General features: G+C 37.6%; 1 long non-coding RNA gene across 1 annotated transcript; it reads right to left on the bottom strand.

Annotated features, from left to right (window-relative positions):
• Window positions 1-16,415: 16,415 nt before the first annotated feature.
• Window positions 16,416-23,540, bottom strand: LOC140506521 (uncharacterized). The gene is made up of 2 exons (XR_011967961.1): window positions 23,135-23,540; window positions 16,416-18,348 (listed from the first exon to the last, which is right to left on the bottom strand). It is a non-coding gene; the product is annotated as an uncharacterized lncRNA (long non-coding RNA).
• Window positions 23,541-24,142: the final 602 nt, after the last annotated feature.

The raw sequence follows: 24,142 nt of genomic DNA, 5'->3' as shown, positions 1-24,142 counted from the left end.
GTAGAACAAGCTACAAAAACAAATTAAAAAAAACCTAAAAACAGGAATAAACTAAGGGCCCAATATTTGGGCACATTAATATAAGAATATGAAACATGAAAAAATTGTGGAATGTAATTGAACAGGAATGTTGTATCATAAGAGATAAAAAATACAAAGAATTCAAAGAAACACAGACATATAAATTGAGTGTAGAAAGTAGAACCACAGGAACACATTTACTGACATCTGTATAAATTAATCACTGGCAACATCAATCAAAATAAACACAGAAGAGAACTTTGTTACTACCTTGATAAAGTTAAATAGACATCATTTTTTTTTTCTTTTAAGGATACACATACACTTGTGACCACTGGTTTGCTTTAACCTTTAGAATTTTCTTTTCTTGTTTCCATTATGTTACTAATGAACCTAATTCATTATTAATTAATTGTTAAACCTAATGGCCTTTTCTCAGTTCTCATCCTTCAAAAACTCTCTACAGCCTCTCTAACTCTATTGATCACTCTCTTCTCCTTGATGCTTTCTTCTTCCTATTTCTTCTGTCACTGCTCTCTCCAGGAAAGATGGACTAGTCAACAGTGTAAAATACTTCAGAATGGAGAGGAGAATGAAAAATGAGAAAAAGCCTTTAGGTTTATCACCTGGGTCACTTCTAAATTAGGAAATAATGATATGTTGGTGACAAATTTCAGAAAGATGAGGAATGGGTCTTAAGAAAAAAGGAATAAGTATAGATTAGTTTTTGCTAGATGGCTAGGAATTAAAAGTTTCTAAGACAGATGAATGGGCAGCAAGTGAAGGGAAAGTTTATTTATAGGTTACAGACCTGAGCATGTTTCAGTGTAAAAGGAGAAAAAAAACTGGGAATAATCAAAGGAGTAAGGAACAAGAAAAAGGAGGAAGACATGGTATTAAGAGTATAAGTATTATGCATGAACCTGGATAAGAAATGTAAAGTGGTATGGCAGTTCTGGAAAGTAACTTGGAACTATTACCCAATATTTACTAATCTGTGCATACCCTTTGACCCAGCAGCATCACTACTAGGACTACAACACAAATAAATCAAAGAAAGAGGGAAAAATTATTTTCAAACAAAAAAATCCAGCATTTTTTTTTGATTGCTTATAAGACCTAGCTCTAAAGAGGATGCCTAACAATTGGGGAATTGTTAAACAAATTATCCTATGTGAATGTAGTGGAATCTTATTGTGCTGTATGAAAAAATGAAGGGAAAATCTTGGGAAATCTTGTATGAATTGATGCAGAGTGAAGTGAACACAACCTGGAGGCTAGTCTATGCAATAATGACAACAAGGCAAAGGAAAGCTTTGATAGACTTAATAACTGATCAGTGCAATGACCAAGCATAATTCTAGATGAAAAATGTTTCCCATTTCTTGAGAGAATGATGATAGACCTAAAATGCAGAATGAGATTCACATTTTTTGGAAATGTCCAAAGTAGGAATTTGTTTTAATTTGTTATAAAGGTTTTGTTTTTCTTTCCTTTCTTCTGAGGGGTGAGGGAAAGAGTTGGGATGAGTAAAATTAAATGCTTGTTCATTGAAAAAACGTGTAGTCTTCTCACTAAAGTAGGAATTGATGTCACCTGCTTATAGAAACTCTGTGACTGTGGAACTGCAGACTTGAAGAAGCATGGAATGGCTGTGGTGAAGAGTGAGGCATCTATTTAACCAGAGGCTAATAACAACCATACAAGAGGACCTAATTGAAGTTACAGAGTTTGTTTTTGTATAAGAGAAATGTGAAAATAGACACAGTGTTGAACTTGGGAAAGACCTTGAGGCCTCAGTTCTAAGCTCTAGCACTTGATCACTATAGGACAATGGGCAAGTAACTTAACCTCCATGTGTCTCAGTTTAGTCATCTGAAAATATAAGCCATGGTATCATATATTTAGAATAGGAAGGAACCTTGGAGATAATGCAGTTCATAATTTTACAGTTTGGCAAACTGAGGCACAAAGCCAGTAAGTGATATGTCCAAGTTCACAAAAGTACTAAGGGGTAGAGCCATGATTTTGATGCAGGCTTATGGCTCCACATTCAGAACTCTTTCCACTGTGTATGCCATGCTGCCTCTAATGGTGGTGCTGTTACCTAACTCACAAAGTTATTGTGAGAAAAGTACTTTGCAAACTCTAAAGTATTATTTAAATGGTAGTTGTTTATTTTAGGTGAAACAGTCAGCACCATTCTGTCATGTCCTTCAGTGCTCAAGAACTCAAGCATAAGAATGGAGAAGGCAAGTGGCATGGGTTCCACAGACATGAGTATAGAAAGAATAGTGGAAGGCAGACACAAAGGATTTCAGGTATGGAAATGCCATGCTATTGAAACTTCTGACTCATGGGTCAGAACTGTATAAAGTTCATGGTACAGACAGAATAAGGTGGACAGATTATAAAGACGATTACAGATTGAGGATCCTAAGGTCAAAATGAGAGCAAGGTTCGGTGGTAGTGAGGCCATAAAAGGGCAAGAGATTTTGCTGAGAGGGGAATTCCATAATTCAAGATACTGGCAGCTGGGGACTCAACAGCAATGGTGAGGCTCAAGATATGTCATTCCTATGGAGAGATAAGGTTCAATTGAGAAGGGATACACCAAGGGTGAGGATGTGCAAGAATTCCAAAGCCAGAGCAACAGGAAAGTCATCAACTTGAAATCACTAAGAATGATGAGTGAAGGTGGAGAAAAAACAAGTTAAGTATTTAAGTCACTGAGCGTTGAAGAGTGTCCTAGAGAATGGTAGATGGCAACAAAAAGCATCAGGCATGAATGACTTAATAAGATGAACCAGACTTCAATGGAAAAGTTGTTGAGTGGCAGAGCAAGGGTCTAGAAGTGGCAGTGAAATAAGGATCACAGACCATAGATTTAAAATAAGGATGTAACTTAGCAGTCATCTATTCCAAACCCCTCATTTTATAGAAGTGGAAAATGGGGGCCAGTCAGAGCAAGCAACTTGACAAATGTCACACTGATAATAAAAGACAGAGTCAGGATTCTGACCAAAGTCTTGTCATTAAACTCCAGGGCAATGTTGAATATTCTGGCTCTTCTTCCTCATCCTGTAAACAGTAGGAACATAGAAAAGAAATGTTCAGGGGGAGACGCCAAGATGGCTGAGTAGAAAGACATACATATGCTAGCTCCGAATCCACAGCCCATTAAATATCTGTAAAGAAGAACTCCCAACAAATTCTGGAGCAGCAGAAGCCACAAAACTACAGAGTGGAAGAGATTTCTGTTCCAGAGAGCCCTGAAAACCTGAATGGAAAGGTGCTTCATGCACCAGACCTGGAGCAGAGCCCAGCCCTGCTTTGGCTGCAGGGCACCAAGAGGAGCAGATCCAAGCGGGCTTCAGGGACAGAATCTCCGGCAGCTGCGCAGGTCCCTCCACCCACAGGTGACAAGGGTTGGTGAGAGGGTCTCTTTGGCTGTTCAAGAGGGGAGTGGGGTGTCCCCATAACTCAGGTCCCCTCAGGAGGCAGCAGTGGACAGGGGCTCCCAAAGCAGGCAGGAGCCAGGATCCATTGTTGAAGGTCTCCACATAAACCCCCTGAGGGAACTGAGCCCCATGTGGTGGCCCTGCCCCCACCTGAGCACCTAAACTTAATCTCACACTGAATAGCAGCCCCAGCCCACCCAAAGCCCTGAGCCTGGGAAGCAGCATTTGAATCTCAGACCCCAAGTGCTGGCTGGGCAGATATGGAGGCAAGGTGGGGGTGGAAAGAAAACTCAGAAGTCAAGTCACTGGCTGGGAAAATGTCCAGAAAAGGGGAAAAAAATAAGACTATAGAAGGTTATATTCTTGGTGAATAGATAATTCCTCCCTTCCTTTCTGATAAGGAAGAACAATGCTTACCATCAGGGAAAGACACAGAAGTCAAGGCTTCTGTATCCCACACATCCAAAATAAATATACCATGGGCTCAGGCCATGGAAGAGCTCAAAAAGGATTTTGAAAATCAAGTAAGAGAGGTAGAGGAAAAACTGGGAAGAGAAATGAGAGAGATGCAAGAAAAGCATCAAAAGCAGGTCAATACCTTGCTAAAGGAGACCCAAAAAAATGCTGAAGAAAATAACACCTTGAAAAATAGGCTAACTCAATTGGCAAAAGAGGTTTAAAAAGCCAATGAGGAGAAGAATGCTTTCAAAAGCAGAATTAGCCAAATGCAAAAGGAGATTCAAAAGCTCACTGAAGAAAATAGTTGTTTCAAAATTAGAATGGAACAGATGGAGGCTAATGGCTTTGTGAGAAACCAAGAAATCACAAAACAAAACCAAAAGAATGAAAAAATAGAAGATAATGTGAAATATCTCATTGGAAAAACAACTGACCTGGAAAATAGATCCAGGAGAGACAATTTAAAAATTATGGGAATGCCTGAAAGCCAGGATCAAAAAAAGAGCCTAGACATCATCTTTCATGAAATTATCAAAGAAAAGTGCCCTGATATTATAGAACCAGAGGGCAAAATAAGTATTCAAGGAATCCACCAATCACCGCCTGAAAGAGATCCAAAAAGAGAAACTCCTAGGAACATTGTGGCCAAATTCCAGAGTTCCCTGGTCAAGAAGAAAATATTGCAAGCAGCTAGAAAGAAACAATTTAAGTATTGTGGAAATACAATCAGGATAACACAAGATCTAGCAGCTTCTACATTAAGGGATCGAAGGGCATGGAATATGATATTCCAGAAGTCAAAGGAACTAGGACTAAAACCAAGAATCACCTACACAGCAAAACTGAGTATAATACTTCAGGGGAAAAAATAGTCTTTCAATGAAATTGGGAACTTTCAAGCATTCTTGATGAAAAGACCAGAGCTGAAAAGAAAATTTGACTTTCAAACACAAGAACGAAAAGAAGCATGAAAAGGTAAACAGCAAAGAGAAGTCATAAGAGACTTACTAAAGTTGAACTGTTTACATTCCTACATGGAAAAACAATATTTGTAACTCTTGAAACTTTTCAGTATCTGGGTAGTGGGTGGGATTACACACACACACACAAACACACACATACACACATACACACACACACACAGAGCACAGAGTGAATTGAGTAGGATGGGATCATATCTTAAAAAAAATGAAATTAAGGGGTGAAGAAGAAATATATTGGGAGGAGAAAGGGAGAAATGGAATGGGGCAAATTATCTCTCATAAAAGAGGCAAGCAAAAGACATACATACATACATACATAAATATATACTTTCCCTATAAGATTCTACTTTTAATATTGTTTTTATGATTGTGCATAGCTCTTCTTTTTAATCTCTCCTAACTCCTCTACTTTACTTCTACCTGCTACCTTGCCTTCCTACTACCTAACCTACCACCACTCCAGCAATCCCTCTGTTATCCTCCCATTCCCCTAAATCTAATCACCCTTTTATTCACTCCTTTGACTTATTCCATCCCCCTCCCCTCTAAAGCTCCCTCCCTTTTCACTAAATTTCCTCCCATTCCCCTAAATCTAAAGATCCTTCTATACCCCGCTATTAGCCCATTTCCTCAGCCTCCCCTCTAAAGATCCCTCCTTTATCCACTCACCCTCTCTATCCCCTTAGATTTTTTTTTTAATTTAGAAGACTTTTACACTCTTCTACGTGTATATGTATTTTCCCTTCTTAAACCTATTCCTGACCAAAGCAGGTTTCCAATACGAACTGCCTACTTCCCCCATCTAATTCCTCTGTATCAGTTCTTCCTTTTACACTTCATTTGTCTAAATTAGTTACTGTTTTAGCTGTTCTTGAATGGTTTTACTTTTTGAAGTCATATCATACTCAGATCTACCCCAATCTTTCTTATAAGCTTCTGAATTATTAGTAGCAATCTTAGATATAGGTTTTACTTTTTCCATACATAAAAGGTGAACATTCTATCCTTACTGAGTGTCTTGTAATTGGTCATTGGTATATAGTTTATATTTCTCTTGACTCTTATAGGTCAAATCTTCCATTGAATTCAGGGTGGTTTTTTTAACAGAGACCTGAAAGTCTGAGAGTTGATCAAATGTTCATTTTTTTCATTCAGAATTATGCTTAACTTTGTTGGGTATGATATTTTTGGCCAGAGGCCCAGTTCTTTTGCTCTTAGATACATAATGTTCCAAGACTTGTGATCTTTTATTGTTGCCAGTGCTAGGCCTTGTGTGATTCTAACTGTGGTACCATGATATGTAAATTGTTTTTTTTTTTCTTTTTGCTTGTAATACTTTTCCCTCTCTTCTATTTTTTGTGTCTTTACATTTAGGGGTTTTTTAAAATTTCTTCTTCTCTTATGACTTCACTGGCTTCCACTTGCCTGACTCTGATTTATAAGGAGTCATTTTCTTCCTTAAGATTGTTGATCTCTTTTCCTAATTTGTTGACTTTCTTATCATAATCTTCTTGTTTTTCTTACATTACTCTTATTTTTCTTTTTAATTTTTCCTCCATCTCTTTCATTTGGTTATTAAAGTCTTTTTTAAGTTCTTCAATGAATTTTTTTTGAATAGGTGACCATTTGACATTACTCTTTGGAGTAGAAGAAGGTTTTATTTTGCTTCAGTATCCTCCTCTGAAAATGAACGCTGGTCTTCTCTATTCCCATAGTAGCTCTTTATGGTTAGATTCTTTCTCCTTTGCCTGTGCATTTGTTGCATAATAATTTAGTTTTTATAATCACCTCTAGTCCTTGGTATGGTATGGGGAATGGTACCTCTGGCCTCTAGCCTCTGATCCTCTGATTTCTCCCATCTCTCCTTGAACTAAAACCAAGACTTCAAGCCTCCTATAAGTGCCCACAGTCAGTGGTGTCCCTACACCACTGCTTCTGTGCTCAACATGAGGGAGAAGGCTTGATCCTTCTAGCCCCCACCTCTCTCCACAACAAAACTAGGTCTGGCATTCCTTGTTAGCAAAGGCTCCCTAGATCTTTCCTATGTCAGAAACCCAGCTGCTGTCACTGTCCAGGGGGTAAAAGTTCCTGTGACTGGGACCAAGGCAGACTTTCAAATAAAGAAACCCAAGAGCTTGTCACTCTTTTTTTAAGTAGCTTGCCTAAGTTGTTAAAGCAGAACCTATCCTAGAGGTGTTGACTTTTCAAGTGGAGGAAATCTCATGTTGGGATTTTTTTTCAGGTCTTCTGTGATTGTCCCAAGATAACCACTGATCTGCCCCTACTCTTATTTGTTTTCAGGGAACTATGTTTTCCCAGAGGGGTTATTTAACATCTTTTGTGGAGAAAAATCTTGAAAGCTTGAAATTTTTTGACCTACTCTCCCTCTTCCCAGAATCCTTTCCCCACAAAAAAACAAATAAAAATTCTGAGGAATGTTATAACTGAAATTCAGAACTATCATGTCAAGAAAAATATACCACAAGTGGCCAGAAAAAAAACAATTCAAATATCAGGGAGCCACAACCAGGAATACACAGGACTTAGCAGCTGTAACATTAAAAGACCAAAGCTCATGGAACATGAAATACCAGAAGGCAAAGGAGCTAGGACTACAACTAAAAATCACCTACCTGGTGAAATTAAGTATAATATATCAGTGAACTAGAAGGATTTCAAACTTTCATAAGAAGAAGACCAGAATAAAATCAACACTTGATCAAGACTCAAGAGAAGCATAATGAGGTAAAAAGGGGAAAGAAAACATAAGAGGTTTAATAGAGCTAAACAGTTTCCATTCTTACATGGGAAGATAATACTTGGAATTCTTTTTTTTAATATATAATTTATTTACATTTCAGTTCTTAACATATACTTCCACAAAAATTTGAATTCAAAACTTTCTCCCATCTCTCCCCACCCCTCACCCAAGGATAACATGCACCCCATCCACCCCTTCCTCCAGTCTTTCCTCCCTTCTATTACCCATCCTTCTTTCATCCCCATTCCCCTCTATTTTCCTGTAGGGCAAAATAGATTTCTATACCCCATTACCTGTATGGTTTAATTTCCAGTTGCATGCTAAAACAATTTTTAACATTCATTCTCAAAGTTTTGGATTCCATATTCTCTCCCTCCCTCCCTACTCACCCTCACTGGGAAAACAAGCAATTCACTATAGGTCATACATATGTAACAATGCAAAGCACTTCCATGATAGTTATGTTACCAAAGACTAACCACTTTTCCTTCTATCTTATCTTGCCCTTCATTTACTCCATTAGCTCCCTTGACCTGTCCTCCCACAATAGTGTTTGCTTCTGATTATGCCTTTCCCTAATTTGCTGTCCCTTCTATTATCTTCCCTCTCCTATCCCATTCCCCTTTGCCTTCCTGCAGGGTAAAATAGACTTCCATATCCAATTGAGTGGAAAAGCCAAATCCCATGACAGTAAGGCTCACTTATTTTCTTTCATCTTCCCCCTCTTCCCCTCCATTGTAGAAGTTCTTTCTTCCCTTTTGCATGTGAGATGATTTGCTACATTCTACGTCTCCCTTTCTCTTACAGCTAGTCTGTACCACTCAACAGTAAATTTTGTTTTTTAGGTGTTTTCCCTTCATATTCAGTTTGCTCTGTGCTCTCTATGTGAGTGTGTGTGTGTGTGTGTGTGTATACATATGTATATATATGTATACACTCACACACATATATATGCATATATACACACACATACACATATATAATATAAATACATACGTATACATAACTACAAATATATTATGTACACATAAATACATCGCCACATATACTTATACATACGTATGTATGTACATATTTGTATACATACATATATATATCCTTTAATTCCTCTAATGCTGAAAAAGGTCTCATGAGTAACAAATATTATCTTTCCATGTAGGAATGTTAACAATTCAACTTAATGAGTTCCTTAAGGTTTCTCTTTCCTGTTTACCTTTTCACATCTTTCTTGATTCTTGTATTTGAAAGTCAAATTGTCTATTCAGCTCTGGTCTTTTCAACAAGAGTGCTTGGAAGGCCTCTTTTTCATTGAAATTCCATTTTTTTCCTTGAAGTATTATACCTATTGTTGCTGAGTAGATGATTCTTGGTTTTAATCCTATTTCCTTCTACCTCTGGTAGTTAATATTCCAAACTCTTCAGTCCCTTAGGGTAGAAGCTACTAAATTCTGTGTTATTCTGATTGTATGTTCACAACACTTGAATTGTTTCTTTCTGGCTGCTTGTAATATTTTCTCCTTGATCTAGAAACTCTGGAATTGGGACACAATATTCCTAGGAGTTTTCCTTGGGGAATCTCAGAAGGTGATTGATGAATTCTTTTCATTTCCATTTTACCCTCTGGTTCTAGAATATCAGGGCAGTTTTCCTTAATAATTTCTTGGAAGATGATATCTAGGCTCTTTTTATTATCATGGTTTTCATGGAGACCAACAAATTTTTTAAATTATCTCTCTTGGATCTATTGTCCAGGTCAGTTGTTATTCCAATGAGATCTTTCACATTGTCTTCTATTTTTTCAATCCTTTGATTTTATTTCAAAATTTCTTGTTTTTTCATGAAGTCATTACCTTCCATCTGCTCCATTCTAATTTTTAAAGAACTATTTTCTTCAATGAGCTTTTGAACCTCCTTTTCCATGTGGCAAATTCTTCTTTTTAAAGCATTCTTCTCCTCATTGGCCTTCTAGACCTTTTTTATGATTTGAGCTAGTCTATTTCTAAACATGTTACTTTCTCAAGCATTTTTGGGTCTCCTTTAGCAAGCTGTTGACTCTGTTTTCATGATTTTCTTGCCTCACTCTCATTTCTCTTCCCAACTTTACCTCCACCTCTCTTATTTAATTTTCAGAATCCTTTTGAGCTCTTCCATGGAATAAAAGGATTGCCTATTTCGGGGGGAGGTTTTGGAAAGATAAGCCTTGACTTTTTTGTCTTCTCTGATCTTATGTTTTGTTCTTCCTCATCCCAAAGGATGGAAAAAAATACCTTTTCACCAAGAAAGTAACCTTCTATAGTCTTATTTTTCCCCTTTTTTGGGCATCGTCCCAGTCAGTTAATTGATTTTTGATTTCTTTGTTAAATGGAGGGTATACTCTAGGGATGTGTAAATTCTCATTTCCTCCAAGGTGGCACAATGAAGGGAGAGGAGTCTACTCCTCTGCTGGCCTGTGCTCTGGTCTGGGAGCAACCCCAAACACTCTTTTTGGCCCAAGATCTGTGAGTAGGTTTCCCTCTCCAGAGTCTCCACCAGCTCTACCACATCAGTTCTCCTCCTCACCCCAGAATTGCCAATCAGGACTGATACCCAGATCAGCTGCTCAATTCCCCGGGGTCTTTAGGCAGAGGGCTCCAAAAGGGGATGCTTCTGCCACAGTGGCTGGTGCCCTGGGGCCAGGGCTTGGGCTAGACCACACACCCCTCTCATCCAGGTGAAAAAACTTTCTCAATGACCATTGAAACTGTCTTTGGCATTTGTGGGTTGAGAAATAGGGAGACACAGCTGCTACCCATGATTCCTCACTCTTAAGCCTGCTCCAGTCCTGTTCATGTTGTGCTGCATGGCGAAGGCTGGTCTACGCTCTGCTCTGAGCAATGCGATACACCTTTCCTCTCGGCCTTCCAGGCTGTCTTGGACTGGAAATATGTTTCACTTTGTCATTTTCTGGCTTCTGCTGCTCTGCAATTTGTTTAGAGTCATTTTGTACAAGTATTTTATGGGGGGAGAGTTACAGCAGGTCCATCTTTCTACTCCACCATCTTGTTTCCACTCCAACAATCATTGTTAAAACTTTGTGTCCCACATTCTCTCCCTCCCTCCCTCCCCACCCATCCTCATTGACAAAGCAAGCAATTTATTCCAGATTACACACTTGTAGTGATTCAAAACACTTCCATAATAGTCATGTTGTGAAAGACTAACTATATTTCCCTCCATCCTATCCTGCCCCCCTTTTATTCTATTCTTTCCTTTGACCCTGTCCCACCTCAAAAGTGTTTGCATCTGATTAACCCTACTTCATTTGTATCTTTTTTGTCATCTCCCCTCAAACTATATTCCCTCCAACTACCCTAATGCTGAGAAAGGTCTCATGAGTTACAAATACCATGTTTCCATATAGCAATGTAAAGAGTTCAGCTTTAATAAGTTCCTTTTGATTTCTCTTTCTTGTTTAGCTTTTCATGTTCCTCTTGACTCTTGTATTTGAAAGCTATATTTTCTATTCATCTCTGGTCTGTTCATCAAGAATACTTAAAAGTCCTCCATTTCATTGAATAACTGTTGTTTCCTTAAAGTATTATAGTCAGTTTTGCTGGGTAGGTGATTTTTGGTTTTAATCCTAGCTCCTTTGACCTCCAGAATATCATATTCCAAGCCCTTCAATCCCTTAGTGTAGAACCTGCTAAGTCTTTTGTTATCATGATTCTGTTTCTACAACACTTGAATGGTTTCTTTCTGGTTGCTTCCAATGTTTTCTCCTTGACCTGGGAACTCTGACGTTTGGCTACAATATTCCTAGGAGTTTGCCTTTTGGGATTCCTTTCAGCAGATGATCAGTGGATTCTTTCCATTTCTTTTTTACCCTCTGATTCTAGAATATCAGGGCAGTTTTCCTTGATAATTTCTTAAAGGATGACGTCTAGGCTCCTTTTGCGATCATGGTTTCAGTAATCCAATAATTTTTGAATGACCTCTCCTGAATCTATTTTCCAGGTCAGTTGGCTTGCAAATGAGATATTTCACATTTTCTTGTATTTTTTAATCTTTTGCTTTTATTTTATAACTTCTTGATTTCTCATAGAGTCACTAGTTTCCATTTGATCCATTCTGATTTTTAAGGAATTATTTCCTTCAGTGAGCTTCTGGACCTCATTTTTCATTTCACCAATGCTATTTTTAAGGCGATTTTCTCCTCATTGGCGTTTTTGACCTCTTTTGCTGTTTCAGTTAGTCTATGTTTTAAGGCGTTATGTTCTCCAGCATTTTTGGAGCCTCCATCAGCAAGCAGCTGACTCTTTATTCATGATTTTCCTTCAACACTCTTATTTCTCTTTCCAGTTTTTCATCTGTGTCTCTTACTTGATTTTCACAATCTTTTTTTGAACTTTTCCATGGCCTGAGATCAATTCCTGTTTTGCTTGGTGTCTCAGTATGTAGGTGTTTTGAATTTGTTACATTTTTCTGCTTGTATGTTTTGATCTTTTTTTGTCACCAAAGTAAGATTCTGTAGTCTGATTATGATTTCACTGTTTTCTCATTTCCCAACCAATTACTTGACTTTTGAGCTCTTTGTTAAGGTAGGACTCTGCTTCCAGAGTGAAGAGTGCACTGTGATGAGCTTCATGAGTTTCACACAGTTGTCTTCAGAGATATTTCTAGGGATCTGTAAATTTTCAGTTCTTCCAAGGTTGTACAGTCAAAGGAGAACTGTTACTCCTCTTTCAGCCTGCTGCAACAAACCTTTATAATTGACCCTTCAGGTTGGGTTGGACTAGAAATTTGTTTCACTCTATCAGTTTTTGGATTCTGCTGTTCTAGGATTTATTTAGAGTCATGTTTTACAGGTATTTGAAAGGGTTTGGGGGAGAAGAAAATCCCTGCTTTCACTATGCCATCTTGGCTCCACACCCTGTTACCCCTCTCCCCCAAATGTTTTTACAGTGTGCAGTATCATTCCTTTGTATCAGTTACCATGGCAAAAGAAATGACAATGTGTCTCAAACTGTGAAGACTTTGAGATGGGGGAAGAGGGACTGGGAAAACAGGATACTTGAGGCAACCTGTACCTGGAATAAGCTATTCTGGAGAGGCAAAAAGAAAAATCAATGGTGTTCTGTATGTTTTCATTGGTCTGATGCCCATAGAGTCTGTGATCTCTGGTGAAATCACTTCCCCACTCTAAGAGAATAAGTTCCTTCATCTATAAGGTAAAGTGATTGGACTAGATGATTTCTGAGGATCCTTCTAATATTCTATGATTCAGCAATGAAAAAGAATAGCCAGTCTTCAGTGTTTTCTAACTCAGAATAGGCAAATACATCCACCTAATTATGATTTGCTTTGAAGCTATTTTTTCTAGCTACCCTCTCTGTTTCTCACATTTTCTTCTTTTTAGACTCTTCTTGTAGCAATGGAACAAGTTAGGGACAGAATTTGAATTAGAAAAAGAGACAAAAGAAATTTCCAAAGGTCAGGTCATCAAAAGGGCCTGTCATGTAAATGAGGAAAAAATGTTAGCAAGACTGCTAATGCTTGAAAATTATTTTCAAGCTTGTGTAAATGTGATATTTTTGGCACCATATGTGTGTTGCAGCCCATTTACAAATAGAAATTAGCCCTACACCCCCTCACCAATGTTTCAAATAAGAAAAAAGAGGCAGTAATAAAGACAAAAATGCTAACCTTTTAATAGAAGTTGGTACTTTCCTTTATTATTAAAAAAGCAACTAAATTTTACTTTAAATTTAGTGCAATGCTGAATATTAACAGAAATATAATTAAAACAACTTGCTGTTTTAAAACCTGCACCACCCAGTGAGGCATTCTTTGTCTAAACATGCTTACTATGTCTTATTTTCTATTTATCAAAGAAAACTGGAATCTCATTTTTCTTCTAGCTCACCTAGTTTGTCCTTTAGCAATGTCTAACTTATCAGACTCAGAATGGTGATCCCTCAATTATCTTTGAACTCAGGAAGAGAAAAAACATAGGAAGATATTAGAACTGGTGGCTATGATGGGGGAGCCATTGTCAGAGACCTCAACTTTCCTGAGATCTGTTAACAAAATTAAAAACAATGAGCCATGATTATGGTCCTAGATCAAGCACTTTTAAAAAGGTATTTTCAGTGGAAATATGTTTTACATGATTGCACATGTATAACATAACAAATTCTTTGCTATTATGGGGAAGAGGGGGGTAAAAGAGGAGGTAGGGAAGGAGAAAATTGAAACTTAAAAATCTTATAAAAATAAATGTTGAAAATTTTACATGTATTGGGAAAAAATAAAATACTATTTATATTAAAAAAATAAATAAGCTTTTGTAAATTCGGGCAGTGTTCAATTTTTGTCCTTGAACTTTTGGAGCACAGTAATTATATGTCACTGCGTGGGTGAGTGTGTGTGTGTGTGTGTGTGTGTGTGTGTGTGTGTGTGTGTGTGTGTGTGTGTGTGTGAGAGAGAGAGAGAGAGAGAGACAAATAGACAGACAGGCAAACAGAGAAAGACTGAGAGAGAGAGTATTTTAAGGGTGGGAAAAGATGGATAACTTTTCCCAACTTTTACCAAATGTTGATTACAAGAAAAGACCTAAAAAACTATTCAACTTGAAAATGACAATGAGAGAGACAGTGTAATGGACAGATAACTTGCTTTGGAGTCAAGAAGTCTTGGTTTCAAGCTGAGATTCTCACATGCAAGTCATTTAAACTGACTTCAGGGCTCCGAGCAACTCCCTACAGCTTTGTGTTCCAAATCAGGTGCCCATTCATGTTGGTTAGGATCCTCACCAGGAGTGCCCTATACTAAAGACATCAGATGTGCAATTCAAAGCAAAACATAATTTCAAGAAAGTGACAAAATGAGGGAATATTTCTTTTCAAAGCTTAATCATAAGAAACTCTAGGTTTAGAAAGTTGTCTGGATATAAGAATGTATCTGGAAAATAAAATAGATAGAACTGAATTTGATGTTCATTATTTTATGCTCACAGGAAAACTGCCCTACACAAAATCTAAAATAGGTTCCTATGAATTGATCATTTTTTAATTCATTTCCATGAGTATTTCATGCCTAATACTGTGCTCATTTCCAAAGTGATTTTCCTTTTCTAATGTATAGATTCAGAGGATACAGAACAGAAGACTTTGGAATTTCTATAAAACAAAGAAAATATTCATGGGTGACCAAAACAAACACACAGATAGTGAAAGATGCCTCTTCCATGAGACAGACACTGACTCAGTGCCCCATGTCAATAGCCACAGCTTTAATCACAGTTACACTGGGGAAAATGGTAAGTAAAGCAGTAGTGACCATGTTTCCTTCAAAAGTTCAAAGATGAGGTGTGACTTTCCTATGATACCATTAGCATCTGAACATTTTAAAGTGTGTCACCATGGAATCTGCTTTCTTTCTCAATCAATCAACATTTATTAAGCACATGCTACATGTCAGGCACTGTGCTAAGCACTAGGGATAAAAATACACTCACAAAAAAATAGTCCCTGCCCTAAAGGAGCTTACAGTCTAATGGAAGAAGATAAAACAAAAAGGAAGCTGAAAAGGGCATGTTTGAGTTGAACTCCCTACTTAAATGGAGACTGAGAGTTCATGACACCCCCACCCACACACGACTTCCAACCAGGGAGTCAAATGGTATTAATGAGATGGAGTACCAAGACTGATGAGATCTTACAGGAGGATGAGGTTATCCCAATAATGAGCTTCCTAGGACATGGTGGAGAAGTTAGTCACAGAAGTTTGAAAGTAGTGCAGTCAGGTTAAGATGGATGATTGTAGCATCTCAATCCATGGAGGTAGTCTGTCAAATCAGAAATCTGAGGTAGGAACTATAGCTCAGTAAGAAGGAGTTTAGTCCAAAAATGAACAAGATTCCATCTCAGAGCACTTTTAGATTTCCTAAGAAAGTGTACATGTGTGTATACATGCATGCACACACACATACACACACACACTTTTTTTCCTTCAATAGCCTTTCCCTGATAATATATGGCTGTGAATAATGGAACACCGTAATCTCCAAGCAATCAAAATTATGGATGACTCAAAAGGTAGTGGGTGAGACACACAGTGGGTGTAAAGAAGGACATATGGTGGGGATAAAGAGTATGTGTCACCTGGTCAACAATGAGGAGGATATGAACAAGAATTGAAAAAAATGAGGAGTGGATGGGTTGTGATCTGCAGGATAGAGAGGAATGATTAAAGACTTAGAGATTTAGGGGTAGAAGGGACCTTTAAATTGGCCCAGCCCTCTCATTTTACATATGAAAACAATTGGAGCACAGAGATGTTCAGGAACTTTCTGAGGGTCATAGATGGAAAATTTCTGCATCAGGATTTGAAACCTGGTGTATTTTGATTCTATATCCCCTGTTCTTATCCACTACACCATTCCACATCTCCAAAATATCATCAAATCTAGAAACTAGGAATAATTGCTAGGCTGTAACTAAAATATGCAATAGTGTAAGCCTAAAGGGGATTTAAGTGCAGTGGTAGATCAAGGGACTTCAGTTAGGCACTTTTTCTATTTCTGTCCATTTCACAAGAATTGTCCCTTCTCCTTATATTATGTGAGTAACTGTATGCTGAACGGGATTTATCGGGGCCGTTCACCCTGAGCCGACAGGTTTACCTGACCAGCAGGGCCTGTCGACCCTGAAGGAGCTCGCTGTGAGTAACGGATGAGGCGGGAGGCAAAGATGTAAGGCAACTCCGTTTATTCAAACTAGCTCAGGCACTTATATAGTATCATGTACGCCTTAGTTACGTAAGCAGAACAAGCAAGATTAAACTAGTTTAAGCAGGTTTTGCTACTGCTTTCCAGCCACGTTTCAGGAAGTATCTGACGGTGAACAGGGGTGGAACCCTTCCTCCCAGCGCCATCTTGTTCATGCCTTACCAATCTCCCCTCAGATTACCTGAGCCGTGATTGGTGTACGCCGTCCAAGAGAGCTGAGGGTTGGCAATTCCCTTACAATTCCCCCTTTTTGTTTTGATACATGCGATCTTTCAGGATAAGAACACTTTGCTTACTGGAAAGTAAAGCATTATACAAACTATGCAATGCAAACTTAATACATATGGGTATAATAGTGCATCCTAAAAACAATACTACAAAGCCTATAATACTTGGCGCAAACCAATTTTTGACAGATCCCTAAGAAACAATATGCTTAAAGAAATTATTTATCTTTGCTGCTGTTTTTTCAGGTACAAAATCAGTATTTGCTTTTTCATCAATCTCTTGTGCTAGTTTTATCAATTGTTGAATTTCCAATGTAACGCCAAGATGACTTCAACTAATAAAGTAATTCCTAAAACTACACATGAAACACATCTTTTAACTCTAATCATCAATTCATCCAATTGTTTGTCCAGTGTATATATTACTTCATCACTGGGTGTCTTATACCACCCTTTTGCCTTGACTGCTGTTAAAGCATAGTGTGGCCTTGTTAAAATGAATACTCTCTCATTAATCTTTGGCCCTATGCATTCTTGCACAGAACAATTCTGACAAGTGAAATTGTAAATTCCTGTCCGATTTTTATATGTCTCCAATGTTGATCTATTGTCTCTATCCCAAAGAAATGCATATTTGTTCCCTAAACATACTCTCCCTGTCAGTAAAATAACATTACTTTTGTCCTTTTTAGAAACTTCAGGCATTGTTTGTATAGTCTGTCCTCCCATAGCCATTATAATTTTGTCTATCCCTTGAACTGGTCTTCCTATCAGAGGATACCCCTTGTGGTAGATATACATTTGTCTAGGGAACTCTGGGGCAAATCTTGCATCTGGTGCATATGAAAGATTGTGACATGAATACAACATTTCTGTGTAATTCCCAAATGTTAACTCTGTTTGTTGACATGTATGGGTATGACAATTCTCAAACCATAAAAAACCTGTATATAGATGTCATAAGGTTACATTTCTCTTTTTAAACAAATCACAAAATGGTCTATATCCAATACCCCGAGAAAGTCCTGCAAAGTCTGTATTTGACCAGGTTACCGTTGTCCCATTTATTCTCCAGGTGAACAAATAATAAGCATGTAGCCGATCTTTCTCATCTAAAGCATCTCTTCCATCCACTATGGTGGCACACCAAGGATACCTTTCTTTCCCCTTCACCTGTGTATAGTTGAAACTGGACCCATTCCAGATCCCTGAAATACCTTTCTGTAGACAGAATGGAAAACCTGAAACTAAGCCTGAAAAATTAAAATGTCTCTGAAATATAGTCTCATTAATAGTCTTTGTCTCTGTGTCAACTCCATCATTTCCATACATGTGGGAAATGTTACCACGAAGAATGAATTTTAGCATTGTCTCACTCCATGACATCACTCTCAGCCATGGTGATTCCATGACAAACGCTCATCTCAGTTGTTCCGTCTGTCCAGAGTCCTTCTCCTGTGTTTGAAGAGAAGGCGCAGAATGGTTGCATAGTAGGAGTGTTGTGAGAAAGATCAGGAGCACCATTATGTTGTAGATGGCTAAAAACCTGACAAAGTTTCTATAACTTTCTTTGTTGTCTCTGTTGTGCCCCCTGTGACTTCTTCGTCGTGATTGCTGTCTTCCAACACTCGGATACGTTTCACTGGAACCCACACTTCTTTGTTGTCATCTGTTAAAACACAAACATATCCTTTTCCCCAAATTAATACTATATGAGGACCAAACCATTGTTTATTCTCATCATGCCACATCACCTTATGGGCTTTGCATTCAATGCATTTGCTGTAACTGACTCGGTCTTAATAGACTCAGTCTTTGTAGGAGATGTTAAAAATTTCATAGTGGCTGATAAGCCACCATCATCAAATTTCAAATAATTTAATGTGTAAACAGCCAATTGTAATTTGTCATCAACTCTTGGTCCAGCTCCCCCTTTTTGTTTTTGCAAATAAGTTTTCAAGGAGTGATTCTCCCGCTCTACTATAGCTTGACCAGTAGGACTATGGGGGATTCCAGTAAAATGTGATATAGAGAATTCTGCCATGAACTGTTGAATGGCTTTGCTAGTATAAGCTGGACCATTGTCTGTTTTAATACTTCTTGGCACACCATGATGGGCAAAGCAATGTAAGAGGTGTGCTCTGACATCCTTCCACAACACCTATTGTTGCTGGGGTGCAATCTACTTTTTACTAATAATTCTGATATCATTACGGCTAAAAAATGAAAAGAATGTTTGTGAAGGAGTAAGGCTGTCATAATCTAAGGTTAAGTTGTTCATTGTATATACGGCCTGTGCCAATTGTTCCCGAGGGGACCTACCAAGCATTCGCCTTATTGCTTTTGAAGGAACAGGTTGAGAGTTTTATTCTTCCTTTATACTACTGCCTGACTCATAGAGTTATATGGTATTCCTGAAATATGAATGATTTATAAAAAGAAATTCAATATTAGAACTGGAGCCCAAGTATAGGCACTCAAGCACCACACCCTGTCCCCCTATAAACAGATGAGACCCAACATATTTTGAGATAAGGGATAAAGGTCTCAACTTGTGAAATTGCTTCCTGCTGAGATTGGACGTAGAGCTGATCCTGCCTCACAGGGTCCCAACATTGGAGGGGTTGCGTCTTTAACCAATATGAGGAACTTGATGATTCAAAGGGTGATAGGTGATGGTCTTGGACAAAGAAACCTAGAAAACACAAATCTGGCACAGAGATTAAACAAACAAGAATCAAAAAGGAGTAAGAATAAAATAACTAGAAGTGAGGTGGGTGTGAGAATACTGTCAGACATCCTCACACTCTCTTGACATACTTAGTAACTATCTAGGATAGGAGGAGCTTGGATGATTCACATTTGTCTCCAACCTCCTTATCTGCTTTCTATATATTTTGATCAAGCTTGTATTTAGCTTTCCAAATCTCTAGAACTGATCATTTAGACTGCTTCATATTCCTTTATATTTCTACCGTAGACAAGATAGTGCATAAGTTATTACTGTTAACTAGCATAGCTGTATTATCTTAAACAAAAGAGATTTCCAAGTTGAATCTCACAACTGAATAGATGATCATCGTTGTTTCATCAGCTTGTTTATCTTTTTCTGATTATATTCACTCTGGAAGAAAAAACTTTAGAAGTTAAGTTGTTAATAAGTTCACACATTAATATTAACTTTTGCTTATTAAAACAACAAGATCTGTTCTGTTTTATAGATCATTACATATTAAGTAGCAATACATTATCTTGAAAATGAAAATTTTACTAGGCTTTAGCCTTATTTTGAAAAATATTTCTTCTAAAAATATTCCTTGTTCTTTTTTTAAAACAGTAGAAATTTTATCATAATGTTAAGAGTTACTAAGCTTTTTTTTTAAAAAGAAGATTAAGTGAAACCTTTTAAAATGATAGTTGTCTTTTCACTTTGAAGCAAAAATAAACCTTTTAAAATTAAAATTTATTAAAACTTAGTTGATATAAAAATGTTCTAAGGAATATAAATTCCCAAAGTATTATAACAAACCAAATTCTTAGGTATTTCAGAATTCCTAGATATCACAAAATGTTTTAATAAAAGTGCATAATAGAATCTCACATTGGTGACAGTAAGAGACTGATTATAAAAAAAAAATTACTGCTTTAAACAATAGGGACATCTTAAGGTGAGTCTTAAGTCATTTACATAAATTTCTGAACATGTTCCAGTTTCAGATAAAAATAATATTAAGTTTTCCAGTAAGATTACACAAAAGGGCTCACATGTTATACTGGCTACTTGTAATTGATCATAGAAGTTTGCTATAGAAGGAAAAAATACAGATATGTGATATAGCAAATATGATAGGATAAAACATCTTTGACTCTGTTTGAATTCAGATAGGAGTGAAATTTTCCAATCATGCAGTATCTGTATTATAGCCAGACTCAGGAATAGTCAAGTGGAAAATATTCCTTTATAAAAGGACACAATGGGGAAACTGATCAGGAGGATCCCATCCTAGATTGAGTCTAGAATTGTCCCCTCAGTGTTTCCTCTCCAGATACAAATTTCACCTGATAACAGTACAGGATGCAGGATCACAGTCCCTCTGAGTAACTTGTGGCATATTCTTTCAGATACTGATCAAATGCAGACAACTATACCCAAATTCACACTTAAACAAAAATATTTATGGTCCCAAATGCTTTTACCTTAAACAGCAAATTTCACTAATCCCAACTTAAAGCCAAATAGAGTTATTTGTATTTCCATAAAGTTGCAATAAGCAATGAAGATTAACAAGACTCACATACATATGAGATTTCATTTAAGATCCTTCCTTCTCAAAATTAAAACTTGTCCTGATATAAAAGTCAATTATTAAAATCTTTTCTATCTATTACAAGTATTGAGCAAGCCACATTCATTGTTTATGAATTATATAAGCCAAACAAATTTCTTTCTTGGGACTGATGACCTTGTACACAGGAAAGAGGCCTTGGCAGTTTTAAAAAATAAAAGTAATTGGCATGAATCCCATGCTTGCCAAACCCCAAACATACTGTCTGGACTGTTCTGAATGGGCAGAACCAGTCTAAATAAAATTTTTACTCCATTTTTTTTTCTTTCTATACACAGTAATCAATTAACAATATTAAGTTTAGTATTAAAACAGCAACTTCAAAAACTTAGTTAACAATCTTACAACGTTTATAAATGATAAACAAATTATTTTAGCTGTAATTTCTTTAACAGGAAAAGGTGAAAATACCTGGTTTTCTAAATGGCAATTATAGAACATTATAAGATAAGGTTAGTAGGACTGATAAAATTTTTAAGTAACATAAATGGCTACACACAATTTTTCCAACATCTTTTAGTTTCAACAAGATTCAGATTACAAATTGCTTTCTCTAGTACCATTTCTGGATTACAGGGTAAAATAAAAATCACAATGGTTCTAATTTTTACTCAAGAAAATTTCACGTCTATGTCTACTCCTTTAGAATGTGTTTGAAAGAGAAAGTTGTAAAACTGCAAGTGGAAGTGAGGGAGACTCTGGAACAAAGTCCAGTGGCACCAGTCCTCCTCCTTTCCACTTGGAAGTTCACATCTTCATCTCTGAGGTGCCTTTTTTCATTTTTAGTTTTATGCATATTCTCAATTTGCCTTAATGCCAAATAATACAATAAATTCTGACCTGTCTTAAACATCCAATTAGGAGTGACATGTTTCACTTAAAATATGAGCAGAATAACTACCTTTTAATTGTATCCCATACACAAAAACTTTTCTCTTAGGTGAGGCATGAGATAATTAAAATGCTATTCAATCTGCCTTTGTGATAGGAGGAGAAAATTTCCCCAATTTCTTCTTGTCTTTCTCTCCACCTTCACAACCTGGCCAGGGTCAGAGGGTAAAGAGAGAGAGAGAATTTTACCAACTACTTAAAGATAAATTCCAAAACTTCATACCCATGTTGTACTCCTAGTGGGCTTTGATTAAAGCTCCTTTAGAACTTCACATATTATTGCCTTGTATTTCTTATGTAAAACTGCATTTAGCAGTCATATAAACTGAATAATAGAAGATTAGTTCCTCTCTTTCTCTCTCTCATTCTCCTCCCTGATGCTGCAGCCATCAGAGAGAAGGGATGAGGGGGAGGGAAAGAGATAACATTCTGAATTCCAGCTACAACGGAGCTGGCCGTAATAACTCACAAACACATGCACACAGAACATGTAAAGACTGAACACATATACAGACAATAAAAATTCAAAAACTGAGAAAAGATTATCAGAAATCCTCTGCACTAATTAGACCTATGGCTTGATTTCTTTTACTTAGTTCCAAACATAATTTTAAACTTGTTGGCTCCATATATTCAGCGTGAGAGTCTATAATGTCCTCCTTACATGACACATTCTTTCTAAACTCTAATTGCTTCAATTTTTTGCTTATCATTAGAAGCTCAGTCTCCAAATTATTAATTTTTTCTTTTTCTTTCCATTCTGATAGCTCCTTCTGCAAATCAGGATACATTCTTTCTGGGCTATGCTCTCTTGAGCTCTCTGAAGAGCTTGAAGGAGTGGTCTGTGTTGAGGTGACAAATTGTGTAACTTGTTTATCACAACCTCCTTCTTCTACTTGAAAAGAATATTTTACAATATTATATAGATAAAAAGTATGTGGTGATATAACTCCAGGACTTTCCTGGTCATAAGCAGTTAACTGTTTTTCCACCATCTGCCAAGTGTATGTAGATAAGGAGGGTTGCTCCTCCACCCAGGGACTGTTCTGAGTCTTGGACTTGTTCTAAAAATTTTCTAATTAATTTTAACTGCACTGTAACTCCCTGGCTCTTAGCTTTCTTATCTAGCTTTTCTGCTGATGTTGTTAGCCTCATTAATGCTAAAAAACCTAGCTCCCTACCTATATATATTTGTATATATATAAGCAGGTTACTCACAGTCTCAAATTTTTTCTTTTGTCTCCCCGACGGCTGAAGCGCGCGTCGTCCCACGTTCCACCCTTTTCGTGAGGCACCATCCGAGGAATGCGGGATACGTCTTTTCTCGAGCTACGAGGTCACGCTTTTGCCCCCGCACTGTCCGCTCCTGTTGCTATCTTGAGACCCTCAAGTCTTCTGTCTTTCAAGTCTCTGATAACCTATGACGGTTACCAACTACTTTCCACCTCCTACAGTCGCTGAGAATTCTTATCTACCGCCCAGGTCTGGGCGCCACTTGAACGGGATTTATTGGGGCCGTTCACCCCGAGCCGACAGGTTTACCTGACCAGCAGGGCCTGTCGACCCTGAAGGAGCTCGCTGTGAGTAACGGATGAGGCGGGAGGAAAAGATGTAAGGCAACTCCGTTTATTCAAACTAGCTCAGGCACTTATATAGTATCATGTACGCCTTAGTTACGTAAGCAGCACAAGCAAGATTAAACTAGTTTAAGCAGATTTTGCTACTGCTTTCCAGCCACGTTTCAGGAAGTATCTGATGGTGAACAGGGGTGGAACCCTTCCTCCCAGCGCCATCTTGTTCATGCCTTACCAATCTTCCCTCAGATTACCTGAGCCGTGATTGGTGTACGCTGTCCAAGAGAGCTGAGGGTTGGCAATTCCCTTACAGTATGCAAAGTTGATAAAAAAAAAATTGATCAATATATTTTATTTAGTTGCAATGCAACAAATACCCTGAAACAAAACTTACATTCAGCAACATAGCCTATTTCTAAAGTCTCAACAGAAGGGAAGGCTGTGTCCTTTCATTTTTACAATATGATACTGCCCCACATACCTAATCTGTTCCCAAGTCGTATTTCTGCTTTCACAACATCTCTCATCTATATCCCCTTCTCTTCACTCACACACCCTGGGTCAGGTCTTCATGACATCATACCTGGAGAGTTGAAGTAGCCTTCTCATTTCCCTACCTCAAGTTTCTACCCACTTCAGTCCATCCTCTTCT

Source organism: Notamacropus eugenii, chromosome 5 (genome assembly GCF_028372415.1).
Source record: "Notamacropus eugenii isolate mMacEug1 chromosome 5, mMacEug1.pri_v2, whole genome shotgun sequence".
NCBI lineage: Eukaryota > Metazoa > Chordata > Mammalia > Diprotodontia > Macropodidae > Notamacropus > Notamacropus eugenii.
The sequence above is the reverse complement of the archived record's forward strand: the minus strand, read 5'-3'. Positions and strand labels throughout refer to the sequence as shown.